Genomic DNA, 15528 nt, shown 5'->3' on the forward strand with positions numbered 1-15528 from the left:
ACAGCACCCAGGGATGCTTGCCTTTTCCCCTCCCAACTCCCCTTCCACTTTCCCAGGCAATTCAAAGGGCTTCTTTACGTTTCAGTGGAAATTGAAATCTTCGGTTTAAAAAACTGAAACCAAATCTTGAAAAGTGGTAGGAAAAATCACTTCACCTGTAGCTCTCAAAATGGATGTTCACCCTGTTTCTCAAAGTGCAAGGATTTTGGTAAACGGAGGCTGAAAAGGAGATTAATATCCAGTCTGTTTTCTCCTCTCTCCTCCCCAGAAGATCCAAACCCTGCCCTCACCTCCTAGCACATGGAGTCTTTTTCTCCCAAGAGGAACTCTCACACAAATGCTCATATCTACTGAAAAAAATATATATATAGCACAAGGTCTTTGAAACTTGATGCAAAATAATTCAACTATATTGTTTTGAATTTGAGCGACTTGAAGAATGCATGGTTGCAACCTGAAATTTATAATCAGAATGAGACCTTAAAATCAGCAAATTATTGATATTGAAGACCAAAATACTGGCTGTCTAGACTCTCTTAAACTTGCATCTCTCCCTTAAGACGACTCACAAATGAGAGTGGAGCCTTCTTCTCTTTTGGAGAGCTGAAGATTTCTTGGAGGAGGCGTTATTTAAAGAGGAGAGGTCGAGTCCCTGGGTGGTTAAGCATGCAGGTTTTGATATTGGCTCAGGTAGTGATCTCTTGGTCATGAGATCCTGCCCCATATTTGGGCTCCTCGATGAGCATAGAGCCTGCTTGGGAGTGTCTCTCTCTCCCTCTTTCTCTTCCCATCCCCCACTCATGCTCGCTCTCAAAATAAATAAAGGTTTTAAAAAATAAGGAGGAGTGGGGCGCCTGGGTGGCTCAGTCGATTAAGCCTCCGGCTTTGGCTCAGGTCAGATCTCACGTTCGTGGGTTCGAGCCCCGTGTCAGGCTCTATGTGCTAACAGCTAGCTCAGAGCCTGGAGCCTGCTTCCAGTTCTGTGTCTCCTTCTCTCTCTGCCCCTCCCCCTCTCATGCTCTGTCTCTCTCTGTATTAAAATAAATAAAACATTTAAAAAAAATTTTTTTAAATAAGGAGAGAAGAATTAAGTAGCACAGGAGAAATCACAAATTCAGTGCAGCCCTGAAATAGAGCTCGTTCAAAGATCCGTTTTCAGTCTTTGTTTAGTGTTTATAATTGAAGCCATTTATGTTTCCAAGAAATAAATTAGAAATAGAAGGTAGATCTTAATTTCTAGAGGGTTCTCAGAGTTTCATATTCTGTTGTCTGGCTTAAGGTCAGCTGTCCCAGGTAGGACGGATCACCAGACAGAATTTTACTGGAGCTTCATGTAAGTGATTTTGTTGTTGGTTTCCTTGTTTTTGAGGATGGAAAGCTTCTACTGGTTTTTGTGGAGAAACTAACAGCTGAACTCTAGCATTCAGAGAGACGTCTTTGCCCCTCTGACTTTTCTATATTGTTTCTTTGGGAATCTTGCTTTGAATCTTTAGCTCATAGTCCGCAGATACAAGAGCATTTTACTAGATACCATTTGAGTGACTGTCTTCCCCAGTCTTGTATTTTCACATTCCCCAGATTAAAACTCCAAACTCTGAGTTTTAATTTTGTGATGTTTGATCCTTTGTCTGATGTCACCCATTCCATTATATTTGAAGAACTTCTTCAAATTCTTTTAACACGTTATGCCTGTATCCACATTTGTACTTCTTTATCCCCTTCGATTACCTCAATCCTTCATATTACTTCATATTACCTCCAGATTCATTTTCCTAAAATATCACTTTGATTTAGTTAGCCCCTTGCTTAACGCATATAGTGACACCCTGCTGTCAGTAAAGTCGAACTCCTTAGCCTGGCTTTCAAGGCCACCGATGACTCCATTCTACTTCCCCTGGTGTATTTCATGGCGCATCTCAATGCTCCTGTTGGATATCATCCAAACTGTTGCTTGACTGTTTAACACGCTCTGCATTTTCTACACCCTTGAGATAGTTTCCACTGAAAATATTCTCTCTCCTCTTCTTTTTACTTATCCAGTGGCCACTGCATCCTTTTGAGACCTGGGTCAAACACTAATGCAGACATTTGCCTTGACCACCCCTGATTAAAGTTATCTCTCCTTTCTAATATGTGTCTGTCTCTTGAATTTATTTACACTATGATTTTGTTTTATTTATTTATTTATTTTGCCTTTTATAAGCTATGCCCAAGCTATGTCTTAAGTTCTAAGACTGTGTCTCATAACTTACCATCTTACACATTATAGGTATTTGGTCAGTATCTGTTATTTGCTCTCAAGAATGAGGTAATGCTGTTTCTAATGAACATGGGGGTTGGGTGGCTCCATTTCTTTGAGCCTCAGACAAGCTTTTTTGTTGAGCCTCAGCGACTGTGTCCTATCACTTTACTTCCGAGATGTGAGCTGTTGTATTCCAGGACCTGTAAGTCCCTGAGGAATGACAGGTGGGATCACACTAGACCTGGGAGTGGGGAGAGAAGGGTCACTCAGCTCATCCCATCGGTGACATGCCTAGAATGGGACAGGGGAGCCACATGCCCTGCGGGCAGGCAATAAGCAGGTGCATAGAGGATTTAAGCCTGTCAGAAGCCTGCTGAGTGGTTCTGCTTCTTATTAACACCAAATAGTAGCACATCTAAACTATGTCAGTGCTGAAATACTCTTTCCTCCCCAATATATGTGGTGGTGTGGGTACTGTTAAATTTTAATAATATATGTAAACTCCGGGGGCGCCTGGGCGGCTCATTCAGTTGAGCATCCAACCTCGGCTCAGGTCATGATCTCAAGGTTCATGAGTTTGATCCCCGCATCAGTCTCACTACTGTCACTACAGAGGCTGCTTTGGATCCTCTGTTTCCCTCTCTCTCTGCCCTCCCCCTGCTTATCCTCACTCTCACTCTCTCTCAAAAATAACAAACACTGAAATAATAATATATGTAAACTCCAAATTAGCACATTATTACTATTATCTGATAAATGCTGAGTTATGCATGGATGTTAATTTGGAGACGTCCCAATGTGCCGCCTGGCACCGTGGCCTCAGTGTCCACTTACCAAAAAAGGACATAATGGATCCGGTATCCTTCCCCTGCTTCAGGCACAGCTTGTGCCCCCAGCCCTTGTGAGATCAGGTATTCTTGCATTTAATTAGTAGATTTGGAATTAGCAGTGGAGAACAATGATTGTAAAAATGAATAGATCTTGAGTCCCATTAATTCATCTCCTGTGACCATTTGTCGTTTTTGTTTGTTTGTTCTTAACATTCGGATACTTCAAAGCATAGGATTTTGTTTGATGAAGGCATATTTTAGTTTGCACATGAAATTAATATATTTGTCCCATTTCACAATCATCACTGCAAATCATATTTTTCACATAGAGAAGGGGGTGATAAAAATGACTCAGTCATCAGATGCATTTGTTTTCCTGGAGAACAATTACCTAGGAGGGCCCCATGGAAGGCTCTAGTCAATGTCACCCTATTAGAGAAGTTTCCACTGATCAACCACCTTCAAACTGCAGTCACTCCTGTTCCTCCACTCTGTTATTCCCACTCCAGTTTGTTTTCCTCCAGAGCACTGACATATTATACGTGTGTGTGCACATCTACTTCCTTGCTTAGTGTGTGTCTCCTCCGCGACTCTCAAGTTCCATGGGGCCAGGAAACTTGCTTTATCAGTGTTGTATCTTAGACCCCTGTGTGATGGTCTGACGTGTAGTTAATGCTGGTAAATATCGGTGAGTGAATGAAGTGTCATAATATATCCCAGAGACCTTTCCTCTTTGTTCTGAGTAGGGAGAATGAGCAGACCTTCAAATGGGTCATGGAGGTGCTTTTTTTTATGTCTTTATTTTATTTTGAGAGAGAGAGACAGAGTGTGAGCGGGGGTGGGGGGGGCAGAGAGAGAGGGAGACACAGAATCTGAAGCAGGCTCCAGGCTCTGAGCTGTCAGCACAGAGCCCAACATGGGGCTCGAACCCATGGATTATGAGATCATGACCTGAGCCAAAGTTGGATGCTTAACCAACTGAGCCACCCAGGTGCCCCATTGAAGGTGCTTGTTGGCTAAACTAGAAGTTGATGGAAAATTGCGCCCAACTTTTCTACCCATTGGTTCAGCCCTGCAGGCCTAACTCAGAAGGTGAATGTGTAATAAAGATGAACATGTATTGAAAATTTATAATGTTAAGCCATTTAATATGTATTATCTGGGCGCACCTGGGTGGCTCAGTCAGTGAAGCGTCCAGCTTCAGCTCAGGTCATGATCTCGCAGTTGGTGAGTTTGAGCCCTGCGTCGGGCTCTGTGCTAACAGCTCAGAGCCTGGAGTCTGCTTAGGATTTTGTGTCTCCCTCTCTCTCTGCCCCTCCCCTGCTCATGCTCTGTCTCTCTCTGTTTCAAAAATAAATAAACATTAAAAAATTATAAAAATATATGGATTATCTCAACAAATTATCAAACAAAATTCTATAAATGAGAACTGTATCAGTGTGATGCGCTGGACCCGCCCTGTCCCTGGGACTGAGGAGGAAGGACAGCTGGACCCCTGTGAGGCAGAGCCCAGCCCTCCTGGGGTCTTCTCCGTTTCTCAGTCTCCACTGCTTTGGCACCTGCTCCTGCCAGCATCTGCTGCCAGGAACTGTTCGATGTCACCGCACAGCTGTGAAGTAGGGTGGAAGCCAGAAGCGGAGGGAATAGCACAGAAGAGCTAGGGAACTAAATGCAGGGCTTCAAAAGGTTAGGAGAACCACGTCAGCTCGGATCCTGCAAGAGTGAAAGAGATGGTCCTTGGGGGAAAGAATGCGCCGAAATCCAGTAATTCATAGACTCAGTTATACACAAGGAAGGGGCCCATTTCCTATGCCCATGCACTAAGAGTGCCTCTGCAGAGATTTCCATTCTGTCTCATGCTTTGAATTACCCACCCCTCGACCCCACTTCTTCCCCCAAACCATTCATAGGCATTTTGGAGACTTGCAGGCAGCTTTTTAAAAAGTGTATCTTTTTTATTTAAAAGCTTAAATTTCTGCTAGAAAACACTGCCTAACGATGTTATAAACAACACTGCAGAAAATAAACAAAGCATCTCCTGAAATGTCACCATGCTAGAAAATATTTTCAGTTTTTTCTGGGCTCCTCCCTTTCTAGTTCTTGTCCATCTGCATGCATATTTTCATTTTGGCAGAAGCCTGTATCTGGAATGTGCTGGAGTCTGTTTCTGGAGGGAGTTGTGGTTTCCACTGTCACCAGCACAGGGCATGGCCAGGGTCAAAGAGGAGATCGAGGGATGACAGCATCACCCGTAGATTCACACGTAGGGAGAGGTCACTCCACACCCAGAGGCTGAGCTTGTGAGATTAAAAAAAAAAGAATGAGACATCAGGGAATAGAGTAAGGAAGAGAGAACAAAAGTGCCTACAGAGTGGATTAAAAGCAAAAAAAGAAAAAAGAACAGACATAGGCGGAAAAGGAAAAATGAGATAGGAAGAAGTTATTACCGGGAATTAATGAATTTCATTAATTAATTAATGAAAAATGACTTGCAACTCCCTGACATTCAGTTTGACCAATTTGTATTAGCCACAGCCTACATCTAGGCAGTTTCTCCATGAAGTCTAGAATGTCTGTCACTTTTCCTCAGGTAGAGTTACAAATACAATGGAAAGACTGATTTGAAATATTCTCAAAGATGGGCTTGGATATACATGTGAGTTCAGATGTTGCAGAAATTGGTCTGTCATTAATAATGTTTTAGGAGAAACTGACACATCATTTCTCACTGATTTAAGCCTCTGGATGGATGAGAGAGATGGAGTATAAAATAAAACATGTAAACTGTCAGAAGAACTCACCGAGAAGAAAGCTGGCAGTGTCCTTTAAATAACAATAAGATAACTCGAGTCTAGCAGAGATTTTGAGAACTCTTGATCAAGCTGGGTATATTACGCCTTTAAATCAATCTGATTAGTGCTCGGGGCCAGGTATTAGGTTTTACTATGAATTCTAATGTTACCCATTTAAAGTCACTCTGAACTGTTTGTTTTTGGGAACAGACTGTACCCCTGTGTGTGTCAAGAAATAGTTACGCATGGCCATAGTGGAAGACGCCATATTGAAAACAACAGTTCATCTTATGGGTGGCATTTGGTTTATTAAGAGGCAAATTATGTTCATGTGGTTATTGGAGAAGTTTCTAATGTCCATACTTGGTGGCACCAGATGGCTATTTTTTCCAAGTCTAATTAAGAACCTAAAATAGCCTGCATGATACATTTCCTAGATGCAGAAGCCATCCACAACCTGGCTGGATTGTGATGCCTTCCTGTTCCTGGTGGTCTGTTTCTAATTACGTGCACAATAATGTTATAGAATCAGACTGAAAATCCATCAGAATGGAGGTTCCTGGAACAAGAGCAGGGTAGCCTTAGCTTTTAGCTAGCCAAGGCCCAGATCCAATCAGAATGCTGAACTTGATGTCCATCTGTCCCAAGGTGGACAAATTTAAGAAGTTCACTGACCAATAGGAGAGGCCTGGAGAAGATTGTAAGTATCTATAGCAATAGTTCTAAAACTTCACTACATGCCAGAATCACCTGGGAGCTTCGAAAATCTCCCAAGTTCCAGGCTGTGTTCTGTACGGTTAAGGCTGGGGCTGAATGATCAGTAATTTATCATATCCGCCAGGTGGTTCTGATACACAGCTCTACAGTAGATTAATATAAGAAATGCCGTTGAGAAATGTGGATATACTCTAGACGTATTCCAGAGAAAAGAGAAATTGCAAAGGCTTCCTTGGCAGGCAGTAAGGAGGGTGTTCCAGGCAGTGGGAACAGTATAAGCAAACACAGAGATAAGAAAGCAGGCAATGGAACAGGGCAAAGTTGGTTGCTTTTTTGTTTGTTTGTGTTTTTGTTTCTGATTGTTCGTTTTTGGCTATGGTTTGGAGGCATGAAGGAGTAGCAGGAGAAGATATCATGGAGTATCATGATATGTTATTAAGGGGGTTTGGCTACCAGGCTGATGAAATCTTATATATAGTTTCTGAGGCAAAGGCAATGATTAGAGAGAAAAGGTGTTTGTTTGCTTGTTTGTTCACATTCATTTTTGATGCTTTATTTTATAGTCTTACCCCAAACACCAAGTTTCCCCCCTGAGAACCACGACACTTTAAAAAATTTTTTATTTTAATTTTAGAGAGAAAGAGAGCATGGGCAAGCAAGTGACAGGGGCAGAGAGAGAGAGAGAGAGAGAGAGAGAGAGAGAATCTCAAACAGGCTCCATGCTCAGCACAGAGCCCAACATGGGGCTCAATCCCATGACCCTGAGATCATGACCTGAGCCGAAATCAAAAGTTGGACGCTCAGCCAACTGAGCACCACTCAGGCGCCCTGAGAACCACAGGCCCCTTAATGATGTCATATACATGTTTGTATGATTATGACATCCCTTTGATATTGGGGTCAGATCAAAGAACCCCGCTGTATCCGTGACAAAATCGAGATGATTCTCCAAACATGTTTCTTATACCACTGACAAATGGCATCCAGGTTACAAGTCTTCCTGTGATTGGCAGAATAACTGTTGTCAAAAAAATGGCTCCATTTTGTTATATCTTAACATCCCCTCCACTTTGGAAAAAGAGGGAAGAAAACTTTACATTCTTTATCAGAGTCCTGCTGAGCACAGTCTCCTGTGTATTTGGCCGTGGACCCAATTCCTTCCTGATGGGAGGGAGGTCCTAGGCTGGGGGCTGAGGCTGCAGCTTGAGTGAGGACGCAGAGGCAGACATTAAGTTTTTACTCGAAGCGTGGGTGAGCGAGTGGTACGTGTACTACCCTTGGCATCCAGGGAGCCATTTTAGAAAGAAAAGAAAACCACAAGAAGGAAACTTGTTATTTTTGACCACTTAAAAAAAATGGCTCCACATTCCATAAAACTGAGGAAAAATCACATTATTCTTGATAAAAGCAGCTGCCATTTCTTCCAGAACGCCTTTGGAGACCGGCTATTGCCTGGGTACCATGAGAGGTGGTGCACATGGCACATGGACAGGGCAAAGGCAGTTTGCTTTCCAGCCACTGTGTTTCAGCTGAAAAAGAAATGCAAGGGCACACTTCAGGACACACTTCTCTTTGAGAGGCTGCTTGCTAAAACTGCTAATAGTGCGTGCGAGACAGAGTCCAGAGGCTCCCGGCAGCCTCTCCAATGCCTCTTTGCAGATGTTTTATTCTGTTGTTTTTTTTCTTAATTAACAAAGCCCTGGTGTATACAAAGTGCCTACAGGAACCTCTAACCCTACATCACATTTGCAGGTTCTTTAAATGCCATTTCCCAACTTTAGCTTATGAAGCTTACTTACATCTTCATGATTTTTGCACATAATTTCCTAATATTTTATTTTAAATGGACTTCTTTTACTTAACTATGTCAACAAAGAATATATATGTATATGTATGTCTATCGATACTTACATAACTCCCGTAGTGGAAAACTTGTAGCACTTTTCATAAATGGAAGCTCAGCCTTAGGAACCAATACTACGGCACGAAAACAAAGGTATTTCTTGATGGATCCTGTCACCCATCGATGATTCTGACTTCGAGGCCCAGCCTCTCTGTGAAAAGGGAAGGTTTGCCAGGGGTGTGAAAGAATGGCACCGAGTAGGGCCATGAGTCGGGAGAAGACGGAATGGAGATGAGACAGCTCAGAGGCAGATGCACGAGTCTTTGGCCAGTGACCCTTGGTGGCTCTGCAGAGGGGCAAGGGGCATTTTGTCAGTGTCGCCCCAGAATACAGCTGCAGTCTGCCTGCCACGTGTCCGCTTGAATGCTAAAATACCGACAAAGGGGCGTGGCTTAGAAAGCCGAGAAAGACTACAACAGTGCGTCTTTGAGAGTTCCTTCAGATCTAATCATCCCCTTTTATTGTGCCTGCAGAAAAGGCCACTGATGTTTCAGTGATCCTGGGAAGAATACACTTGCGCTGAATGTGAATGAACCTAACCGATAACACAGAACATAACTAAATCCAGTTGGATTTAGTGATCGTCATTTTCAAAATGCAATGCCGAATGAGAGAATCATGAGAATTTGGAGTGCCATGAAATTTGAAAATAGTGTACCACATGGCTATAGTTGGGTATGGGCACATTTTATTTTGGTGAGGGGATGATTAGATTTGAAGCAGAAGTAACACTGTGGTGTCCATATATATACACGTCTGTGTGTCAGTGTTTTATATTCGCGAAGCACTATGGTAAATGGAAACTTTCCAAAGTAGTTTCAAAATTGCAAGGCAAAGAAAGTAATGAGACATGAGCCTACAGTCATAGAGCAAACATTATGACCCTATCTTTAAAGCCGGTGACCAATGGAGAAGGAAATGTAATTCTTACTAACGCTCTGGAGTTCTCTGAAAGCCTTGGAGAGGCATAATAATGTCCTTATCTTGAGTTACATGCTGCTTTGTTTATGTACACTATCAGTAAAATCCAATCCAGGGCCCGCTACAACTGCATGACTAAGACATTCTGCTGGTAAATAGATCTTACTTGATGGGTTGAACTAGGATTATGAGTAAAACCCAGTGGTGCAATAATGCCTGCTGGTTACTAGCCGTCCTTTACGTGGCCGGGTCTGTGCCAAGCATATCACTTAAGTTGTGACGTGGCTTAAAATTCGCCAGACCATTATTGTTGTTTATCATCACCATTTTAATAGGTGAGGAAGCAAACACTCTGAAACTAAGGGACCGGCCAGAGTTTGCAAAACTAAGAAATGACGAAGCTGGACACCAGACTGAGGTTTGCTCACAGAGTTCATCTCCTCCAGTTGTCTACACTGCCTCCAGTGGCTGTACCTGGTTGCTCCTCTCCCCCCACGTTATTTTGGCTCAATGGTTTATGAACAGTCACCGCAGAGATGGATTTGATAGTCTCTGTGAAACAGAGCAAGACTCACGTTGCGGCCGCTGTTCCCCCGGATGAGCTGGCAGGCAAGGAGGCTGGCCGTGTATCACAGCCAAGATCACTTAGCTGCTTCAACAAATTGACCCAATCATGTCATGACTCAACACAATAAAAGTTTTATTTCTTTTAAAAGAAATTTTTAGTGTTTATTTATTTTTGAGAGAGATAGGAGGGGCAGAGAGAGAGAGAGAGAGAGAGAGAGAGAGAGAGAAAGAGAAGGAGACACAGAATCTGAAACAGGCTCCAGGCTGTCAGCAGAGAGTCTGACCCAGGGCACGAACCCACGGACTGGGAGATCATGACCTGAGCCGAAGTCGGATGCGTAACTGACTGAACCACCCAGGCGCCCCCAAATTTTATTTCTTAATCAAATGGTTGTCCAAGGCAATTTGAAGTTGATCGTAAGGTGGGAGGGAAAGGTGACTTTGCTCCATATAGTCGTTCAGGGATCTCAGCTGTCTGTGGCTCTGTTGTCACCAGCGCATGATTTCCATGTTTGTCATTGTTTGCCATCCCAGGCGGCCAGGAGCAAAGAGGTTTAGAGGAGTGCACATGGGACACTTCCATAGAGCAGGCCTTGTAAGAGGTGTGTGTTCCTTGCACACCCATTCCATTGGCCAGAATTCAGTCAGATGGATACCCTGAATGGCAGGCGAGGCTGTGAAATAGAGTCAAGCCAGGTTTCCAAGAAGAGGAGGAAATGAATTGTCGAGAATATGCACATCAGAGGAGCCCAGGAAAGGAAGCTTTCCCCCAGACTAGGAACTTAAAGATTTCCTGATGACCCGTTTCTGAGAAATCCTTGACAGGTTTTTCATTTGAAAATCAGAATCAATCATCCTTGCTGTTTTCCACTCCACAAGGTAGCTTAAGATCAACATTAAAGTGAAATAAGGTATGTGCATGTGCTTTGAATGCAACTTAGCACTTAGCATGAGAGAGTCGACAAAGACCTAGATTGAGATATGGAATCCAAGTTCACATTCTTTTTTCTGCCACTTCCTAGCTATGTAAGCATGGCTCACTCATTTGAGCTGTGAACTGCAAGTCCTTTTCTGTTAAGTTAGGAGGAAAAGCACCTCCTTACCTTCTTTGTAGGCTTCCAGAACACACGCACATCAGTAGCTTATGTGAAAGTGTTTGAGAAACCATTAAATGTCAAGGAGATAATTAAAATATTTCATGTTTTTGTCTTTTGAAATCATCTGGGACTTCTGCTTAAGGGCCTATTACCTGGAGAGTGCTTTCTGAGCCCCACGCTCCATGCTTCGCCCTTCCCCCCGGGCTGAAGTAGAGCATTTATGCCTGAAAATATTTTTTTTTCTAAAGATTGAAGTAGATGTTTGATCTCAGCACACACCATGAGTAATTGTAGGCTCCTCCTCCATATTTGAAATTCCCACCAGGTATACATTACATTCCAGGTATGTAGCTGCTGCCCAACTGTTGCTTTCTGAATTACATTCAATTTTAATTTTTTAAAGTTATTTATTTATTTATTTATTTATTTAGAGACAGAGACAGCATGAACAAGGGAGGGGCAGAGAAAGAAGGAGAGAAAGAGAGAATACTAAGCAGGCCCCACACTGTCAGCACAGAGCCTGTTGTGGGTCTCAAACTCACGAAACCATGAGATCATGACCTGACCTGAAACCCAGAGTCGGACAGAATTGACTGAGCCACCCAGGCACCCCTGAATTACATTCAATTTTAAAATACACTTTCTGGGGTGCCTGGGTAGTCAGTCGGTTAAACGTCAGACTTTAGCTCAGGTCATGATCTCATGGTTTGTGAGTTCGAGCCTGATTCTGATTCTGTGTCCCCCTCTCTCTCTGCTCCTCCCCTGTTCACACTCTGTCTCTCTCACTTAAAAAATAAAGTAAACATAAAAAGTTTTAAAAAAAATACACTTTCTGGCCAAAGACAGAGTGACTAGGGGGCTGGTACAACAATAGTTAGTGACTCCCCTGGGGTTTAACGGGGGCTCATGCAGGTCCTGTTTAGGATGGTTTATCCTAAGTGACCACATTCCAACTTTCTTTTTTGCTAAATCATTTTTCTGGATTGATGGTATTAGTCACTTAAACAGACGCAGACTTTCTTTCCTACATTGAGTATTGCCAAAATGAGAGTGATTCATGAGGTTATTTTCCTTTTCCTCTATTCTGTTCTTGTTGGAATCTCTAGAAACTTCTTCATTCCAGCCGAGTTCATTACATTAGAGGCTGCTTTCTGAGCTGTCTCGCAGAGGGATGGTGGGCCTGGCCTTTCATTCATTGCTGGGCTCACCCAGCTAGGAGTTGTGAAAGTGGGATGACTCACTCTTTTGTTCTGGGTTGTTGTTGGCGAGGCCGTCTTCTTCTCCAAGCTTGCATAAGTAAATAACAAGAGACAGAGAAAATCAGGGAGAGATTGGCTGCCTTTAGTTCTAGAATGGCCGCTTAAGAGGATCTTAGAACTGACTATCAAATGGAGGCTAATCTTGACTTCACCTGCCCAGGGAACAGCTAGCAGAGTGTCATTCCTTGAATGGGACATCCAGTAAGACAGGCAATGGCTAGTAACGGTCCTGCAGGGAGGTGGCCTGTGCTTCTCAAACTTTCATGCGCATGGGAATCCCCTGGGATCTTTTTTTTTTAAAGTTTATTTACTTATTTTGAGAGAAAAAGAGAGAGTGCACAGGGAGGGGCAGAGAGAGAGGGGAGACAGGATCCCAAGCGGGGTCCGTGTTGTCAGCACAGAGCGCGACAAGGGGCTCAGTCTGATCTCATGAACCATGAGACCATAACCTGAGACGAAACCAAGAGGCAGATGCTTAACCGACTGAACCCACCGCCCAGGATCATCTTCAACTGCAGATTCTGATGCAGTGGATGTCAAATGGGGCCTTGGCATTTCCAACAAGCTCTCCAGGAATGCCGCTGGTCCAGCTACCACATTTCGAGGAGCATGGGGAGTTGATGAGGCTGAGACCATTCTTACCAAGGCTTTTTTATTTTTATTTTTTGGAGGGGGGAAGTGAAGGGGAAGGAATGAACATTTATTGAGCCTTTTCACTGACCAGCTATAAGCTAAGAGCATCACATAGCATCTCATTAATATTTAATACATATAACTATTATTATCTGTATCTTAAACCTCTGTCAAATTAAGTTATGATAATTCTAAATGCAAACCCCAAGAATCCGCTTTTTCAGAGCATGTTGCTCATGTAGCACATTTCATTAGCTCCTACAATATGGTTATTTCCTCTGAATGTATTAAAATTTAAAGGGAATAATGGCCATTCCTCAGAAATAGCAAGTGACAATGAGCTCTCCAAGGAATTTTTTTTCCGGCACTCAATTCTGGGGAGCTGAAATTCAGGGTGATTAAGGTGGCCAAACAGGTAGGTGCTGCAAGGCCTCATTCTTTACACAAAATATTTTCAGATGATGTGCTCTCTGTGATAAGCAGTAATAACCAGGCTGCAATTGTGAACGTAGATAAAAAATTACAATCAACAGGAAAGGGGGATCTTTTATGGTTTTTTTTTTTAATCTACAGTATTTTACAAAGTGCCTCTCCTGGGTCCAAACTTGTTGGTGGAGTTCAGGCAGCTCCGATTCTGAGATTGCATCGACACTGACAGTGAACAGGAAGATAACGTCCCCTTCCATCTGAGTGGAACCAGTTACCCAACAGAAGGGATGGTGAACTCTAAGCATGGAGGTATATATCAGGATTATAGAAAATTAAGGATCTGGCTTGGGATCAGATGCTAACTTGCTAATGATTTTGCTTAGTGCATTGGGAGTTTGGAGATATCCAGATGTAAATATTGGAGGCACAACTTTGTAAGTACATTTTATGACTAAAAGGAGAGGTGGGACCAAATATCTGTACATAGTTAGGGATAACAGCCATGAGTAGGGTGCTTACTGGGTCCAGGGGCTTCACTTACATTAACTCATTTTATCCTCACAGTAGTCCTGTCCTTGTCTCCTCTTTATAGATAAAGAAATTGAGTCACAGAGAGAGTAAGTACATTCTCCAATTCAACAGAGCTCAGAGTTCGAATCTGAGCAGGCTGGCTGCTGATTATGTTCACTCATCCTGCTTGTCCTGGGCTCACAAACATCAGGGTTCAAGTTCAGATTCTGTCATTTGCATCTGTCCTTTGAGAAGTCCCCTACTCTCTCTCAGTGTTCATTTCATCATCAGTGAAATGGGCCCAATGATGTTCTGTAACCTCCTGGGATTGTTGGGAAGTTGAGATAAGATAATGCACTGAAATTATATACCGTGTATACTGCTGTATAGACAGAGTCAAAGATTAGATGGACCCATTCAGTTATCGTTGGTATATTTTAAATAGCATCATTTAAAGACCCAACTTACGTTTCCTGAGTCTCTATTTTTATACATTTGCTGCTTCCTCAGGAAGAGCCAGTTTTTTGCCTGGGCACTTAAACAGAAAACAACAACAAAAAGTCTTTTTGGATTTGCTTTCTTTAGATTTTCTGAAAATAGAATATTCTGCAGAGGCTAAAAACCAGTAGAAGCCCATCAGCTGATTTCATTCATTCCTATTTTGTGAAATATTCCCTCCAGGTTCTTCTCTGAAGTGTTAGCCCATCTGGATTGAAATGATTCTCTGAGGACTCTAGCATTTAGCTCTTCATTTGGAAAGGTGTTTTGTGATGAAATCCATTTCACCATAAATTTTTGCACTCAGATTCAGCTCGTGATTTTTCTTGTTGCCTTGTCTCGTGCCAGAATATTTCTCATTCTGCAAAAGCCATCACTTAGAGTTTTAACGTTCCAACTGCACACAGTTCTGTCCCTCTGAATCTTAGCGAGAGATAATATAGGGCTCCCCTCATGATTGTATTACTACATCCCTCCTCTGCCCAAGAATTCAGGGGGCTTGAGAATATGAATTTTCAGGAGGAAAGATCACACAGGCTTTGCTTGTTTGCTGGGGCCAGGCTTTCTATGGATGAGTGTGATGGATCTTGTCCTTCGTTTCTTTTCTTTTCTCTCTCTCTTTCTTTATTATTATTATTTTTTTTTTTGTCAGAGAGCCAAGGAAGTCAAGCAAGTGAATTTTAAACCAGAATGTTACTCTATTTCATTCAATTTCACCAGACCAGAATCGTTTCCTTTTTGGCAGCAGGTCATGATAAGTCTTTCAGAGTAAATGTTAGAGTTGGATATGATTAGCTCTCTTAAATAAATTAGCAAATTCAAACCAGAACAAAGACGGAGTGAATTTTATGTGTGCAAGGAGGTAACTTTTTGAAGCTGATTTAATCAGACGAAGAGCCGTCAGTGACATCATCATTTTCCTTTAGGCGTAGCTGCTAAGGTAGGGTTCATTTAGATTTCTGAAGTGGCTGGCGAGAAACTCCAGTAGTGACATGTGTATGTGCGTTCCTGAACATAGCTTGCTTTCTCTGGTATTGTTCTAGAGCAAACACGTACCAAGAAAGATGGTCCGTGAGGACCACTGGCTTCCAAGGTATCTAGGTTTGTGTTTCTGGGGTTAAAAAATACAG

At 42.6% G+C, this 15528-nt stretch overlaps 1 protein-coding gene across 4 annotated transcripts in view; it reads left to right on the plus strand.

Annotated features, from left to right (window-relative positions):
- The window catches only part of LRRC3B (leucine rich repeat containing 3B), a 92986-nt gene that overhangs the window by 24187 nt on the left and 53271 nt on the right, over window positions 1–15528 (plus strand). Inside the window, exon 1 of one of the 4 annotated variants that reach the window (XM_029940844.1) lies at window positions 13633–13699. The exons of the other annotated variants lie outside the window; for them this stretch is intronic. The gene's annotated coding sequence lies outside the window, so the exon portion shown is untranslated. Of the gene's footprint in view, window positions 1–13632; window positions 13700–15528 lie in introns of those variants that run through there. 4 annotated transcript variants of the gene reach the window in all.

This window comes from Suricata suricatta, chromosome 5 (assembly GCF_006229205.1).
Source record: "Suricata suricatta isolate VVHF042 chromosome 5, meerkat_22Aug2017_6uvM2_HiC, whole genome shotgun sequence".
NCBI lineage: Eukaryota > Metazoa > Chordata > Mammalia > Carnivora > Herpestidae > Suricata > Suricata suricatta.